The sequence below is a fragment of the Typopeltis vanoorti genome, chromosome 24 (genome assembly GCF_054136105.1).
Source record: "Typopeltis vanoorti isolate ZY-2024b chromosome 24, IOZ_Tvanoo_1.0, whole genome shotgun sequence".
Classification (NCBI taxonomy): Eukaryota; Metazoa; Arthropoda; class Arachnida; order Uropygi; family Thelyphonidae; genus Typopeltis; species Typopeltis vanoorti.
Genome location: NC_143572.1, coordinates 69,509,512 through 69,527,530, shown reverse-complemented (window position 1 = coordinate 69,527,530; position 18,019 = coordinate 69,509,512). Strand labels below are relative to the sequence as shown.

General features: G+C 32.2%; 1 protein-coding gene across 3 annotated transcripts in view; it reads right to left on the bottom strand.

Moving 5' to 3' along the window:
* The window catches only part of LOC150093390 (cell adhesion molecule 1-like), a 598,758-nt gene extending 582,181 nt beyond the window's left edge, over positions 1–16,577 (bottom strand). Inside the window, exons 1-2 of one of the 3 annotated variants that reach the window (XR_016550429.1) lie at positions 16,074–16,571; positions 2,007–2,155 (exon numbers count right to left, since the gene is read on the bottom strand). The gene's annotated coding sequence lies outside the window, so the exon portion shown is untranslated. Of the gene's footprint in view, positions 1–2,006; positions 2,156–16,073 lie in introns of all 3 variants that reach the window. The other 2 variants (XM_090413685.1, XM_090413686.1) reach the window with 2 other exon arrangements.
* Between the last annotated feature and the right edge of the window lie 1,442 nt (positions 16,578–18,019).

The following is an 18,019-nucleotide window of genomic DNA, read 5'->3' as shown; positions in this document are numbered from 1 at the left end:
ATCCCAAATCAGGATCCTTGGGAACAGAAGGAAGGTAAGAAAATTATATTTCGGATATACCATTCTGTTACCTCCTTGAGATGCAGCAGTACAGTATGGTATTAAAAGAGAAAATTAATAATAATATGCATTCATTTCGTATGGTGATTCAACGGCCGTGAGCCCCTTTTACGGGGAGGTACGGCGCCGCCTCAATTCCCCCTATTTTTATCCGGGCTCGGGACCGACATAGCTGACAATTCAGACCTATGGGGCCGGTCCGAGACAGTATCTGATGCCCCTAGGCAAAGAAAATTTAGGCACCCCTATACACTGTCTCTCTCTTTCTCTCTCTCTCTCTCTATGTTTTTTTTGTCATATTCGCACAAGCACACATACACCTACATGTGGATATTTATAAAAATAATATCATTATGAACATTAAAAAAATTTATTAATCAAAGCCAGTACATTTGTATTGGTTTTGATTTAATTTTGATTTTTGATTTTTTTATTCGAATGTTGTAATTTTCCCCCGAACTTATGTAGCAAAATCTGGCGCCCCGAAGTCTTAGCGCTCCTTGGGGATTGGCTAGGTTTGTCTAATAATAAAACCGGCCTTGCTGGAGGGATTAAGTATTCTTGACTGTATCCTGTGTGTGTTCACGGAGCCGGTTTGCCTGCTTGCGGGATGAAAAACCCCAGATAAATTGGGGAAAAACCCTGCTGTCACGCCCAAGACAGGCTAACTTCGCTATGGCTGAGGAAAATCCTTAAGCCCCTTACGTCGCCGACGTGAATCGAACCTAGGACACTCCTTCCACAGGAATAGGGTTGCGAAGCGCACAGCCACTAGGCTAACCGCGCGGACAATAATAATATCATAGGGTGGATTGGACTTTCTTTTGGAGATTTTCCAAGAATAAATTCTCAAAAACGGTTTATATGCATTAAATTAAAAAACTGACGATTTTCGTCAGTGTACAAAATGACTTATCCTGAAATAGATTCCAACTTTCAGGATACGACTTGTACCACAAATTTTTCCAACTGTTGAGGTCCAAGTGCAAAGAACCTGAGTGGTACTTCATTTCTCACTTTCGTTCATTGAAAATTCACTACAAGCACACCTTGTTATCCTTAACCAGTCTTCTATCGAGTCACCAATCTGTCTTCTCTGTCTTCATTCCCAGTCTAAACTGAAATACTAACTTACTGTGTGGCATTCTGCCAAACTCTTCTGCAACATCCACACGTCTTAAACGAGCATTCCTACGTTCAGTGTAGTTATCAATTTATTCAATCAAAAGATTTAATTTGGTTTAAATTATTACCGACACAACAGGCTATGAGGTGATGAAAAACACGTTTTCATGAGGAAACACTCATCTACCTCCTCAGGAGACTGACTTGGTACTCGATTGAATATAGAATCGAGTTATTAAACTCATCTTGTGTACATACTCTAAAAGTTGGAAACTGGTTTTAAGATGTTTTGCTAAACCTAAACTTTGTAATCTTAATAATACTTTAGAACAAGAATCAAGATAAGTTAATTACGATCGATAACTGTAGGAGGGATGACACTAAAGACACAATTCTGAGTATTATTGCAGAATAAAAAATGCAATAATTTCTTTTCAGTTAATCAACAGATCGCAAAACATAAAACCTCGAAAGTATTTTATACATGTGTATATGCAATTCAATACAAGAAGAAAAAGAAAGATGAAGTTATATTTTGACTATGGTTTAAAAAATATGGGGACGCCACAGAATGTTTCTACGAACAAGCAATAACGTAAAACCGTTAACACGAAGACATAATAGAAAAGAAGTCAATGAAGCTTCATCTAATTATTTGGGAAAGAACGGTTTGTAAATCGGAAGTATTTTCAAGTATTATTTCTCAGTTTCCCTAATTTATTTAATTCAATCCCTAAAGAAAAATATTAACTTTCTTTGTAGACGTGTAAGAACCCATCCCTAGCAATACTGGTGGACAAAAAAGTGTTTTCTCTGCCTACCTCCAAGTGAGGGAACTGGAATATTTGGAACTCCACGTAAGCTCTGTCGGGTTTCCAAACTCACTGCTTTGCATTTTGTATCACAAGGCGATAACAGGATTTTTATAGGATATATTCGCCTTATAGACTTAGCCGAGTCAGCGTGATCCCTAAAAAAAAGAGAGCCTTTTTCATTTATGTTAAAGGTTAGAACTAAAAAAACTTAGAACTAGAAAACACTTGCTGACTATTTTACTTCTACTTAGCTATAGTTTTAAATCGTTTTAAATTTAGTTTTGTCGAAGAACTCAAAATATGCATTCGCCTTTCTTCTTAGCAAACACGAAACTAATTTCTTTTGCACACCCCTCGTCATAAACACCCCATCGAATTCTTATTTGTTCAACACAATATATAACACAATGCAAGCATCGTGACTTCTTAATGCTGAATATGGCAAGTATTAAGATTTTCTTTAGATATAGTGAGACAAAGAAGTAGGTCAAATGAATGTATTAATATTAAATAGTTAGGGCAGTAAACCAGGGCTTCTAAACTAGAACTTTTGAATTCACGTAGACATATGAGTAGGTTGAGAAGGTTCGTAATGAATTCATTTTAATACCAGTTTAAAGAGAAACATTTAGGCCAGAAATAATTCTTAACTTCGTAAGAAAAATCTCTGACTCATGAAATCTAAGAATTGCTTTTGACAACCCCCTACTTTCAACCAAAATGTATTCTAGAAAATTAATATTACTTGCAATTTTGTTTCGTCTCACTACATACGCTTTGCTATATCAGAATCGCATTGAAAATTTAATGCATTTAAATTACAGAAAGCGTTTTTCTCTTTCCTGAAGTCTTAAAGTTGTTTCCTGCTTTTCTATCTGAATGATTCCATTGTTCTAAGATTTCCAACCTATTGCCTAATGTAATCCATTACTAATGGATACTTTATGACCTTTTTTTTTCTTTCTTTCAAGCTAAGGAAACTGTCTAAATTACTTAGTTAACCTGGGCTATTTTGTTTTTGGTCCCAAAGCTTTCAAAATTAAACTCGTTTGGATATGATTTCGTGTAATCCATGACAGCATCTAAAATAACGCGCCTAAATAAAACAATTTGCTGAAACGTGTGCAGAGTAAAGGCATTCATTAAAAAACTATTAAACCGTGGTGCCCTTGACTTCTTTCCAGAAGCAAATGCAGAAATGTACGGGCGCAGTCCATAAAAAATGATTTACGATCGCAGTAACAGAACAATGTGACTAAGCTATAGAAGATGCTCTTGCATAATTCATTTATCTTTTGAATTCTTGGTGATATTTATCTAGAGGAAAAAGTCGTTACAATTCACTACAGAACCATTAAGGCCTTAGGCTGTTTATGGTGTTTGTTGTTTGTGAAGACACCGAAAAGTTATTCCTTTACGTAGTACAATAAAGCCAATTAATTAATGAGATATTAAATTAATAATTAGATAATCTGAGTGTGATTTAAGTTAAGCTCCTAGATGACAACCATACCCATACATGTTAAGCTTAGTGAATTAAAGATAATACTCATATGAGGTGTGATTACAAAAACTAACCGGACAAAACAATTGAACAGTTCAATAGAGTACAATTTTAAAAAACATATAAGCACAGAACTGCAGCACAAATGAATGCACACATTCCTTCTTTTAATAAGAACACCATATATGGAATCAACGCCACATAATTTACATTGTACAAAAACTGCTATGCGCAGATTTAGCCAACCTCAAAACACTTTACGCACTAACAGCCATGAAATCATGTCATAAGATTATTTCAAAAGGTTAGGCTAATTCTTCATTATTATTTTCTAGTAGATTTTTTAAGAACATGTTGAGGTGTCAGAATCCCTAAGCGAGTTGACAGCTTCCGTTTTCGGGAAGTAAACAAACTACCATTCATGTTTCCATGCTTCAGATATAACTCTACCAAATGTCCATTTCAGTTATATTAGTAGATATAGATTTCTGATGCTATTTTGTCTCATTTTTTTTTCGCAGGAACACTTAATGAAAAATTAGTATCGTGTGTCAAAAACTGCAGCATCATGTTACAGAAATAAATTTTGAGATCCACTGCCACATTCAGATAGAGATCTTCATGGTAAACATGATTACAGTGATGAATAAGAACGTACAACCATTTATATTTATCAGCTCATGAATGCTCCCAAAATATCGATATGCTCTGGAGTAGTAGGTGCAGAAGACACTGAAATACAGATACCTCTAAAAACAGTGTCCTTGACCCTGGATAAACACCAATTCGCGAGGTGTTTATTTTTGCATAACGTAATTCTTTACATTCTTGATACTGTGAAGCTTCCTTTTTCCTTTTAGTATTAGATGCCTATCATCTGTCGTTAGAGGCATGTTATCGGTGGTCTCTATTTAGTATGGATGTGTCGCTAAAGATTTTAGTCAACCTATAGTACATTTGTACCGTGGGCAGGCTAAGGATTTTTTTCCCATTTTTATCAATTTTATTTTTTGTAATTTTTTATTTATTTTTACATATTCCGTAAACCCAAAACTCTAGAGACCAAACATGGAACTTTTTTTTCAAGCTATTTCATGCCTCCAATAAGCATGGAGGTGGTATCACACCGGACGATGAAATTCATCTCCCATGTAAAGACAATAACAAATATCCATGCCCACGGCTGTATTCGAACTCGCGACTTGTTGGTCGGAAAGCGGGTACACTAACCACTCAGACAACCAAGTTCTCAATATTAGTCGTCGAAATAAACATATTTCAAACTGCTACAGGAAAAAAGTTAGTGCTTATTACATTTTAATTTAAAAGTTATGAGCTACTATAAAGCGTTATGTTCAATTTAACGATTAAAGGAAGTCTTCATTTATTAATTATATGCTTATTTAGCGATTAATATTTATATATTAATCAGTAAAAAAGGGTACGCGATTAAAATATCTTTCACTAATAAATCCCAAAGGACAAATATAATGAGGCATTTGAATCATTCAATCGATATCACTCACTTTTATAATAATTTACTGAATTCCATAAAACCAATGAAAAAATAACAGTAAAAGTGTATCACAATTTACCTTATGATATTATTATTATTATTCCTGACACCTCCAAGGAGTCCGAAGACTCATCTCGGAAGGACACATATATACAACTGTCTCCACCACTACACTGAACCTCTACTACCAATCATCTCCATCAACGCCATCTACCGCCCACCACCACCACCACTAGTATTTTTTGTCTGTAAATTGCGTGTGTTCTGAAGGGCCGATTTGTCTGTATGCGGGATAAAAAACCCGAGTTTCCGGGAGAAAAACCCTGCTACCTACGTATGAGATCGGTTAACTCACTTTCTATATCTGTGACATTCTGTTCGAATTTCGCTAAAAGAACAAATTTCGCCAGTAGGCAAAGCCTGTGTTGATAGTAGGGACACGTACCGGCCGCAGAATTCGAAACCTTTATGCAGATGTACGTAAACTTCAAGTTATGCACGTATATGCATAATACTTGGTCACATGCGGCACCAGGTGCTCTAGGCAACTATTTAAGAATGTTGCTGGTCAGTAATCGTCAACAGTATTGATCACAATGAGAAAAATAAAGGATCTCTTGGAGTTCGATAAAGAGCCTATTGTGGGTACATTAAAAAAAAAAAAAAAAGGACTGACTGATATCCCAAAAGGTGAGATATCTCAGGTGTTTAATTCGTGGAAAAATAACTCACATTGCTTGTCTAAGAGGCGTAACTGTGGTCCCAAGACAGTCTGTCAGGAACGATATTGCCGTTATTTTGAGCAGGCTTGTGCAGCAGTTGACCGAAACATTTACTGAAGGCTGTTCCTGATCCATATCTCACCGAACAATGCACAGGGAATTTGAAGAGGATCGGCAGTAGCATGCCTATACGGAAACCACTGATTTCTGCGAAGAACCGGAAAATTCGTCTACAGTGGTGTTAGGAACGTCGTGACTGGACACTGGAAGACTGGAAAATATTATGTGGTCCGAAGACATCATGGTGTGGGGGCATGTTCTGTTGGTACGGAATGGGTTCCTGACATTACTGGAAGGCGTGTCCTAAAAGGAATATTTGAATACTGTTTCCGATGACGTCTATCCTGAAATGTTGACTTTTTATCCAGCAGGTGATGGTTTCATGGACGACAATGCTGCTGTTTATCATGCAAGAATTGTTTAGCAGTGGTTCAGCGAACATGACAGTGACTTCTACTATTTTCTCTGATCACCATAAAGTCCGGATCTGAACCTCATTGAGAATGTATGGACATGTTAGAAAAGCAGTTCCGGGAGCAAAATTCTCTTCCGTCAAATCTGAGCAAGTTAAAAGGACTGTCTGGTGAACGCCTAGTATATTGTAGACGTAGATGCAATAGCTCAACACTTTGTGGAATCTTTGCTTAACCGCATATATGCTATAATTCGGGCTAGTCATTGGCTGGTTAGGTGTATATGAAAACATTTCTGTCTATATAATGGAATATGAGCTTGTGTAGGCTTCGTCTAAAACAAACCGTAATTTTAGCATCTGAAATAGGCCGTTTCTAAGTTATGTCTTTACAGCTAGCTTCATTTTCACAGCTCTGTGTGAAATTTATTTGTGCTACATTTGACATAACAAACAATGACATTCAAAATTAAAAATATCCTCTCGAAAATAGTCACAAAGATATAACTGCTCGCTTCCCCCCCCCGCCCATTCAGTGCTGATTATAGGCTCACCACTTGTTCTTTTCCTTTTTTCTTTTCTTTCTTTTTTTCTTATTTTTATTCGGTGATGATTACAGGCTCTACTATCCCATTCACAAATAAAACATGACATTTTCATGTTCGCCTGTCGCCTGTGCACAATCTAAAGATACAGGAACGAAGTTATCTTATGTATCATCCGTTTTCGGTGCATGCACTGAATATAAATTTCTGTTTTAACTGAACAAAGACATCAGGCTTAGATGATTAGTTTAAATGACAGCCATCTACGGGGTGTTTTCTTTGCTGCAGATATATTTACTGTATATAAAAACTAAATAAATGGAATAAATAAAAGAAAACGTTCTCCTCTGATTCATATATCTGACCGCCGCATTGCATAAGCTTATCAAGTACAAACCCTTAAAATATTTTGGAATCTATGAGCGCTCCCATAATAGCTCTGTACGGTATATAGACTAGCTCTGTACAGATGTAATCAGTATGAGTTACTTTTACACTTAAAAGGTTACTGATAAATCTATTCCGGGTAGTGATAAAAGTTATTCACAGGCAAAACATAAAAAGTAAACTTTCAAGCAACGCCTATCGAATGTGGCATTCGATCTAAGTTTGTGATCAGCTTCGTTTAGACATAAGGTATAATTTTAATGCAATTTAGATCTAAAAATGTTTAGATCCGTCAGTAATTTGGTTTAATATACGTTTGTTTAAGTCTGATATGATCTACTGTAGTATGGTAGGTACCAATACGTTTAGCTATGCAAAGGCTGAGACATATCAGTGATGATTTTCCTATAGGCTCAAAAAAGACACATCAAGAAAGATCTGAGCCTGCCCAACTAGTTTAATTATAATACAGTGTCTCACAATCAAAAAAAGTTTATCAAAAAAAAAAAGTTTATTCATTTTCTCTCATCCTTATTTATATTTTATTACCATCTGTTCTTTCGGAATATATTTCTTTTTATGCATTTTCTTTCCTTGAATAGAATTTCCCTAGCCAATAATTTCCTGTGAGAGAAGTGTGCAGCACCAAGAATATAGCTAAATTTCTATCCCGACCACCATACGTTGAATGAAATATGTTTATCTTTGGTATTTTTCTTAATGCTGAAATAGGAAGTTGGAGTTTCGGAGGAATATAAAAAAATGCGTAATTTATTGAACAAAAAAAAAAAAGTCATTCTAAGATAGAAGGAAGAAAAATTCCGGTTTTTCGAGTTCAAATGGCCACGAAATTACGCATATCGCGTCCACACTGAATGCGATAGTGTCAAATGTGAAGACCTTATTAGATGTGATGAATCGGCGAATTTGAGAAGGGAAAATGGAAGAATACGAAGAAATGGAAACAAGTTAACCTTCTTGGTTCAAAGAAACGAGAAAATCAAATATTGCTATTAGTAAGATTATCTATAAAAACTAAAATAATAATAAGAAAGAAAGTCAGAGACGATTTAATTTTCAGGTGTACTGATGAAAAACTTACAATATTAACTGTAAGAAACACATCAATATTCTCCTCCCATTTTAATCCCACTAATAGAAAACTTATTGTTTAATATAAAACAAGACATTCTCAATATTATGCTTTTATACACTTAAAAGGATTTTGGGGGAGAACCTAGATAAAATGCTCGTCTGTATCAGGGGGTGTTTGTGACCTGCTAACACTTTTAGTTCTGCTCACGAGAATACACCAAGAAAATTAGTTTCGAAAATCTATAGGGAGTCAAACCATTAGACACATGAGTGCTCAGGCAAAACCCATATGGATTATCATAGTCCCCAATTACCTTTTACTTTGTCCCTGAAACGTTTGATAGGATTTAATCATTTTAAATTTTAATACAGTGAACTTTAAACATTAGGCATTTAATAAAAAAGTATTTGATTTCTGAATTAAAGTGATGAATATTAAATTAAAATAAAATTCGCACAAATATATTTGAATTAATGAACTACGAATTCTTCTAAGATTAATTCAAATCCAGAAAAGGACTGCATAAGTGGAGGGCGAGTTTAAAAATGCACAGAGAAATAGAATGGCCAAATTAGCAGTAAAAAATATTCCTGTAATGCAGTGCAATACAATAAAAGAAAGAAAGTTATTGATTGTTATAATCGCTCTATTTTATGGAGGTTTTAGATTGCTGTTCAAGATTACTCCAGTCTTCTAAGATGGGTCGAATTTAAAATTTTACAGGCAGACAATTCTGAAATTAATAGTTACTGAAAAGAAAAGTAATTTTAGCAGGGAAAGAGAAACCTTACATTTTAGATATCAAGGAAGTATAGTTGCGATACACACAGACAGGCCCAGAAAGGAAAATTATGGCAAAGAAAGAAATTTGATCTTGTCCAAAGATCAAGTTATTATCGAAGGTAAGTGTAGTGGGTTTTTTTGGGACAAGATTGAATTTTATTATTAGCATTGAAACATTGAAAGAATGGCATATTTATTCCTCATCTGGAATAGAGAGGAAGAAAGATGACGAGATATATGAGGACATGTAAGAAATCCTACCTCAATAATGATGTTTTCCAATATATATATATATATATATATATATATATATATATATATATATATATATATATATATATATATATATATATATCGAATTTTTGTTTTTTTTTACACACATGCTTGTACTTCGAACCACTGTCCAAGCTACTGCTACAAATAACTACAATAGCTGTACGTCCTTGCTCACTGTGTTGAACCGATAGAACCATTATGGTTTCATATATCTTTAATAAAAACAATGTTTCCCCAATATCTCATTACTTCAGTAGAAATGACGTAAACCGAAAAATAAGATTTTATTAATTGTAAGAGAAAGTCTCATTTATTTATTATTTTAGCCTCGTTCTTGGTAACTGTCAATTTCCACTTTTCTTTACTACTGTTTCTCTTCGTCTGCTTTGTCGTCTCTCTCTCTCTCTCTATAACAGTCAAACATAGAATAAGTAGCGAGAACATCTGCGCCATCTATAAATTAAGAACTGATGTGCATTTTAAAATTATACATTAATATAAATATTCTTTCTCGCACAAAAAAAGAGGGGGAATTGTATTGTCAGTGCATCAGACGCTGAATATACACAGACGGAATTGAAATCTAAATGAGCATTTAAGTATATCGTGAGTCAAATTTATTTATATTTCTACTTATTTAAATGAAGATAAATCGTAAATAAACTGGGAAAATATATATAAAAAAAATATAAAGACTTTTGAAATGTTCCTTTCTTTAAATTGAAATTATACGAACTACAGAAAGCACAGAAATATTAAAACAGAAGTTTTTAAAAGTACAATAATATTTTAAATAATGCTTGATTATTTTACAGATTTTGTACCATCAACGCAACTGGATCAGATGGCTGTGATAATATGTGCTGTGGAAGAGGATTTACTACAACAACGTCCGAAAAGATTGAAAGATGTCAGTGTAAATATCACTGGTGTTGTTATGTGAAATGCAATGAATGTGTGACTACTGTACAAATGCACATATGCAAGTAATCAATATTGCAAGAAACTGAGTACAAACACTTGATGAGAAAGGTTCAAAGCTTTGTTTGACTAAAGTTCAACTGTGTTTTTGCAATGTTCTTCCATTTCTACGAAAGATTATTTATATGCAAATATTCTATTAAGCTACTGTTCTTTGTGATGTTCTGTTTAATGCTTTGTTTAGGTAAAAATATTCGTGATGCATTTATTAGATAATATTATTAATTTATTAGTTTCTTTTTTTTATTCGTTATCGCTCTAGATAAAGTTTAAGGACAATGAAGATTTAAAACGAGTTATTATCAACGAATTAATTTAAAATGGTTAGAATTAGTGGAAGTTTTAAATTAAACTGTCGATTGCTGTATTAATAAAATCAAAATCGAGCTTTAAAAGCAGTTAGGAAAACAACTAATTAAAAGGTTTTCCCATGAGCACTTCTAAGCAGTTGTTAATGAATTGAGCTAGACCATTTCAGATTGGTTGGTTGGTTTATAATTTATTGGCGCGAGAACAGCAAAGGTCATACTGCGCCATAGCAAAGGTTACAGCAATACACAAGGTTAAAACTATTTCAGAATCAGGATTGTTTTGATTAAATTGATAAACAATTTTGAATTGATAATAATATAAATAGACATAATTCATCATAAAAATAAAATTTATTGTGTTGCAATTAATTTTAATTGTGAAATTTAAATATAAAAGGATACTGCTAAAATTTGGCTGAAACACCGAACGTAAAAAAAACGCAAAAGTAAAAAACATAAAAACTAAGTCCTTTAAACTAAGACAGAAAGAATTTTCTATCTATAGTCACATTATTGTATAGAAGAATACAGTATTAGAAAGAAGAAAACAAAGCAAAATATCAAAATAAAGACCAATACTAGTAATATAATATCGGAAGTATTTTGACGTCTGTTATGCTTCGGTCAAAATCGGAGTATGACTTTAAAACTTCCCACGAAATGTGCAAACAGTACTTTTTTATGATGATTCATGATATTATTTGCAAAGTAATTTATTTGATTTTCTTTTAAAAATAAAAGAAAATCAAATACACATTTGTTTATTTATACAGTAAATACAATATATCTCAATTAAATTCATTTTGTGCAGATGAATCCTTATTAATGAAATCATTTATAATCATAATATTAAAAAAGAACGCTAGGGGAAGCTTGTCAGTTATTTTTCGAAAATTCCACAGACCGTGAGGTCTTTTATTATTGTTTTTGTCATATACATTTCTATTTAATCGTTTTGCTTTAGCACGTTCTGCTTCGAAATTAAAATAATATTAAAAGATAAAGGGCACAGTATGATCTTAATTTTTATTAGAATAAAATATTAAAATTATTAATGTATCTTACTATAGATTTCAAAATCACTAAAGTTTTAATTTTTAAATAACGAAAGCTTTATTATTATTATTATTATTATTATTATTATTATTATTATTATTATTATTATTATTATTATTATTATTATATGTAAGGTAAACATTTTTCTCTACCTTCTTAGATAGTAATTTAAAAAAAAAAAAAATATTTCTTTGATCCTTTGAGATAAATTGAATATAATCAAAAATAAACAAAAACATTCGGCTATTCTAAAAATAACAAAAATAAAATAAAAAAACGTACGCAAGCACTATTTTTTTCGGGAAAAAAATGGAACTTCTGTTTTTAATCTTTATTATGCTTTAGAATGGCTTACTAGATAAACAGCATTCCGCTAGATGGCACCACTACACTCCAATAAACAAGTTGAATACGTCAATGTTCTGGTTTTCATCGTTAAATAACGCAATAATTATTAATCGCTTAATTTTATTTTAGGATTTTTGCTTCATTTTAATAAAAAATGAAACGTAATCGTTATTGGATAAAACACTGTTAAAGGTAGTTTCAAAACTTTATAATGTAGTATACTCTCATTGGAACATTCTTCATTGCATCTCCTCTTTCTTTTTCGTGCAAAAAATTTTACAAATAATTATCGTGATAAGTATTTTATTTATCTAAAATATGTTAATAAATAAACATTTAAGACTAAGTGTAAAGATATAAGTATCAAGATTAATGCATGATAAAATTTATTAATATGCAAATATGCACAGTATAATTTATATATATATATATAAATTTGTTAAAACTCATAAAACAATGACCTACATCCCTGTTGTTGTTGTATAACAACCACATCGGAAGTAATGTTTAGAACTCGCAGTTTACGGCACTTATGTTTGGGATTTAAGGTTTCGGATTTCAGTATGTATATCCTTTAACAAAGCGAAATTTCAACTTAAATTTAAATTTAAACTGTTTAATTTAAACGACATCTGTGAATAAATATTAGAGAGGCGATGCAAGTAATGAATAGTTTACTGCGCAAGTGACATGCATCGTTTTGCATTATGTGACTGGAAGTTGTTATCCCGACATACTTGGAGACCTTGTGACATAAATTCGTTCTTCCTAGTGAAGGTATCCAGATTTGGGGGGGGGGGGGTTCATAAATTATATAAGCGGCTGTCTGTAAATAGTGTTAAGTAGGAAATAGGATTAGTTAGAAATTCTGTTCAGAGGGGGGAAGCAAATTTAAAGGAGGAATTCACTATATTTTTAAAAATTACGTTGGTATTTTTGAAGAACGTAAAATTTCCACGTTCTTTAAAAAAATAAAACTCATTTTATCACGCATGCTGAATATACAATTCTAGAAAAACAGAAACAAACTATTCGGAAACCGGTCCGTGTGTGGTATTACACAGCTAAATACCAATCGTTAGAATGGGTGCTTGATTACGTTCGTATATGCCTGTAAAGATTTGATTATATAAATCGATTTTGTAAAGAGATTTCTTATTATTTTGCCGAAAATAGAATCAAAATTGTTAGCGATTAATGATGTCTTCCACATCCGACCTAAGACTTTTATTCGTCACACAGTAATAAATGTATCTACAGATACACATGATAACAACATGCCGATCGTCTTAATACGGCGTAATTATCTTATCAAAGATTAGTATTTTATTTATTTAAAATTTAAAACGTTTAAAACAAATATCCGATGCATTTATTATAAATTACTTAACCATTAATAGACGATGTTACACTTTTTTTGGGGAGCGGAGATGCATACTTTTCTATCGCAAAGTAAGTGTGAATGCTTCAGTTTCCTCATCCCCAACACACATGTTCGAGAATGAAAAATTGTATTTACTGATAATATAATATTAACATGGCAATATTTTGAACTCAAGAAATATAGAATGTTAACTAAATTCTGTTTATAATCTCCGTATTTTTTTAAATGGTTTAAAATTTTTTAAAAAATATGTGTTGTATTTCTAATATAGAAAATTCAGTTTTTTTAAAGAAAATTAAAATATGACTTTGTAATGTAACATTGTTTACATATGCCGATCACGGTGTCATGTTATCCTGAATTCTCCACCCCCTTCTTCCAAAATGTGAAGAAACATAAACATGAATATCATTTGAGGATAATCCCTAACCATCTTCATTCTTTCAGAGATTTAGGCCTAATGGCCTTTTCCGGTGTCATTCCATCTTTTTCCATCAGGTCATTCCTGACTCCTGTGTCCTCTAAACTTGTGGTATCGAAAAAAAGGTTCCGGTAGTTTTAAACTATCCATTCTTTCAGTGTGTTCTATCCACTTCTTTCGATATTCGTATATTTTGTTCAATACTGAGTCTATTTTTAGAACGGTTTTTTTGTTGTTGTTTTGTTTTGTAGTAGAGAGTATAGCCTGCTATCCTTCGTAGAAAATTTTTCTCCAGTTTCTATTTTTTTCCCTTTTTTTTTTCAGTTTTATGGTCCATAATTTACTTCCGTGCAGTACAGAAGGTCTTGCCAAAACTTTATAAACTCTTATTCTTGTATGACTTTGAACTTAGGTTTGAAAATATTATTGATCATACTTTTAACTTTAGGAAATTTGAAAGTTTGATATCAATGTCAGATTCTTTTGTATATGATATGGGGTATTCAAAGCATAAATAGTCCCTAATAATGATGGTTATTCTGGTTTTCTTGATGTAAATATCATCCACAAAAGGTTATACAACTGTAGTATATTAGCACCGAAGTGAGCCAACGATCAGATAGTCTGGAATGGCTCAAGTAAATTAATCTATCACCTAAAGATATTTATATACATCCACAGTTAAGAGAGTAGTAAACAGTTTGCTAGTAATATATTCATAATTCTGCAACAATCCCGGTGAATCTATTGAATATATATTTTTTTAATTTTTATGAGCATATTTAATCTAAAAGACTTCATTCACTGAAAAATTTCAACATTAATCAAACATCAAATATATCTTATGCACTTCTTTGTTTGTCACCTAGATAAACAATCAACGCTAGACCTCAACTTCTGAAATCCGTGAGGTGGTAGAAATCATAAGTACAGGCTCATTTGCACATTTTATTTAAACATACAGACAATGCATTAAAAAAAAAATCCGGTGTTATTATTAACGCTTTTAAATACACAGTCAGCAGACTACGATAACAGATACTATTATTCTTTCCTAATCGCTATCGTTCAGCCTCTCTTAGCTGTCCTTGTGACATAGGACACGGTTGTTTACGTAAAATCACAGTCAAGAGGTGTAACCAGATAGGCTCATGAAGTAAAATTTCATCAAACTTTAAATAACGAAGTACTTTTATTACAATATGAAAAAATAGGTGTAACTGTCGCGTATATAATATACATAATCATTTGATTTTTATCTTAGTTTTAGTTACAAAAAAGAATTTGAACAGTTAGCCAGTTGTTTGCTGTTTAATATAATAATAATATAAAATATATAAATAAAACCTAGGTCTCCTTCATTCCCCAAAGGGAGTAGGTTGAGTGTTTTAATTATATTTTTCCCATATAAATTTATTTATAATTTTCAAATTGACAAGATTTTCGGCTAAAACTTCTTCTAAGTCATCAATTTTATGGTGGAGAGTGCAAAATATCACTTAAGGTCCGTTAAAGGACCTTTTTAGATAAGTTGAAATTTGCTCTGCTATAATTTACTTCATTATCATTTATTGAGTCATTTTTAGTATTTAGGATACTCAATATGTTTAAGCGAGAAATATTCAACCTATAGCACACGGAAGTTAAAAAAAAATGAATAATTGGGACATTCTGTAAAGTAATTTGGAGCCCATTTATATAAGTACAAAAACATATATTGTTTAAGGCGATTGTTTTTTAAATTGGTTCGAGGTGTCACATAATAATAATAATAATAATAATAATAATAATAATAATAATAATAATAATAATAATAATGAGTAAAACTGGTTATTTCGATAAATTATATTGGATATTACTTTAGAAACAGAAACTTAGCCTACATTTTAATAGATTATTAACCGAACAATTTAGTATAACACATATTTATTTAATTAGAATAAATTTAATTGATATTTTATTTATATTTAAATAAATGCAAAATTAATTTCATATTTCTGTAAATTAAATATGATAAACATAATAAATGAAACTTGCTTCAAACTACTTGAAGAATAGTTTAATTAAGTTCACAACTTACCTTTTTATGTGTTTATAATACAAATACTTACCTTTATTCTTCTACAAAATTAAGATACAGTAAACAATTTGCGCTTTATTTATTTGGGCAGAAACGAAAATGCTCTTTTTTTAGCATTATATAACACTGTTAATAAACTTCAATATTGCAATAATTTGTGATATACAATTAATAATATTCAGTTCACTTACCCTAGTTAATAGTTCAATAAAGAATTATTTATCCGCTCGTTACACTTTTAAATTAGACAATTATATTACCTAGCAATGTAAAATCGCCATAAAAAATATATTCATGCTTCCAAACGACATATATTTCTTGACCTATCCTACCAAAGAGGGCTGACGTCATCAGAACTGTTACACGAGCGCGAAATGAGAAATATCGTACTGCGGTGGAAACTAAATAAATACACTTTTGAAATGATAAACAAGTCTATAATAATAATAATTTTCAGTGCAGCATAAAAATAAGTGTCATTCTGATACCGGTGGTATTATTTACTGTGATATATGCAATAATTATTATTGCAGTGAGTGAGCATTTTATGCGTTGTTGACTTTATTTTAATATTTGAGCTAACCACTTTTCATAAATGACGAATGACAAATCATGAATTTCTGTGAATTGTTTCATTATGTACTTTTGCAAAATATACTTTGTATATAAATAATTTATGAATTTTGACCTCTGCACGTAATGATGTGCAACGAATTTATATGAATGTGTTTTATGTGACTTACCACACTTCGTGGTGAATTAATAAATACTGTTTCTTTAAAAGAAATAAGATGTTTGTTTTATTCACCTATGATTTATGCAGGATACGATTCAAAATGAGGGAAAGCAGTAGAGTAGCGTCTCTTCTCAAAGAATCAAATGAGATAATTAAATAATAAAAAATAAACCTGTTTTTTTTTTTTGAATAATCATATATTATTATCATACTGCAATTTTCCCTAATGGTGCTATTAATAAAATAAAGTAATTTATTCACTCAATGTAGAGATCTTGTAGGACGATTTAGATAGGTTGTTAGCATGGGGAAAAATAATAGATGTCAGTTCAATGTGGAAAAGTGTAAAGTTATGTATTTGGGATTAATGATTACAAGCTATATTTCAATAAAAGATTATAAGATTTAATAAAAGATTATTGAAGATTACAAGCTGTGTACCACATTGATGGAACTGCACTCCGAGAGATTGATGAGGCCAGGGACTTCAGGGTGTTCGTGGATAGAGCGTTGAAGTTCAGAAGACATATTGCTAAGGTGTCAAAGATAGCTCATAAGATTACTTGGCTAATGAAGAACACATTAACATACAGAGATAAAGAAGTTGTTATTCCTGTCTATAAGGTTGATACGTCCACATCTGGATTACTGCGCTGAAGTCTAGTCGCCTGCATTAACTAGAGATGAGGAAATAGTAAAAAACATTCAGAGGCGAGTGACCAAGTTGGTGAGTGGTGTAAGGAATGCTTCCTACATTGAGAGATTGAAAGTTTGTGGGTTACAGAAGTTGGTTGATTGGAGAAGAGGAGAATTAATAGCAGTAGCGCACTCAGGATTTAATCTTGGGGGCCGAGAACTCAAGATTTAATCGGAGGGGAGGAGCACTCATGATTTAATCTTGAGGGGTGCCGAGTTGAGTAGACGATCCTGGGTATCAGGCGACAAGTGGGCTACAGGACCCAACTCTCCTTGCTGGGCAATCAAGGCAGGAAGCTGAAAAGCGAATAGAAGAAACCAAACGTATAAAATGGACTGCATAAAAAAAACAGAGACGTTATGTAATGTTTTTACAGATCAACACCAGAAAAACGAGGTTTTAGAAAGCGTATGCATTTAATTTAGAAACAAAAATTCCCAGAATCTGCAAGAACAGAACAAAGACTTATGGACCAAAAGAATTTCCTTTTCGTAACAAAATATTTACTGAACTAGAGCTGCAGGAGTTACGTAATAAACCAACAACTCCACTAACAGCAAATCACCACATTGATGAACGAAACTGATTTGATCGAATGTTAGCTATATTAGACTTTATAATTCAATTTAATAAGCATCAAGCTGACGACATACCTCAGATGTTTTGACAGAAGTGAGTGTAAAATGAAGTCAGGGATATTGGAA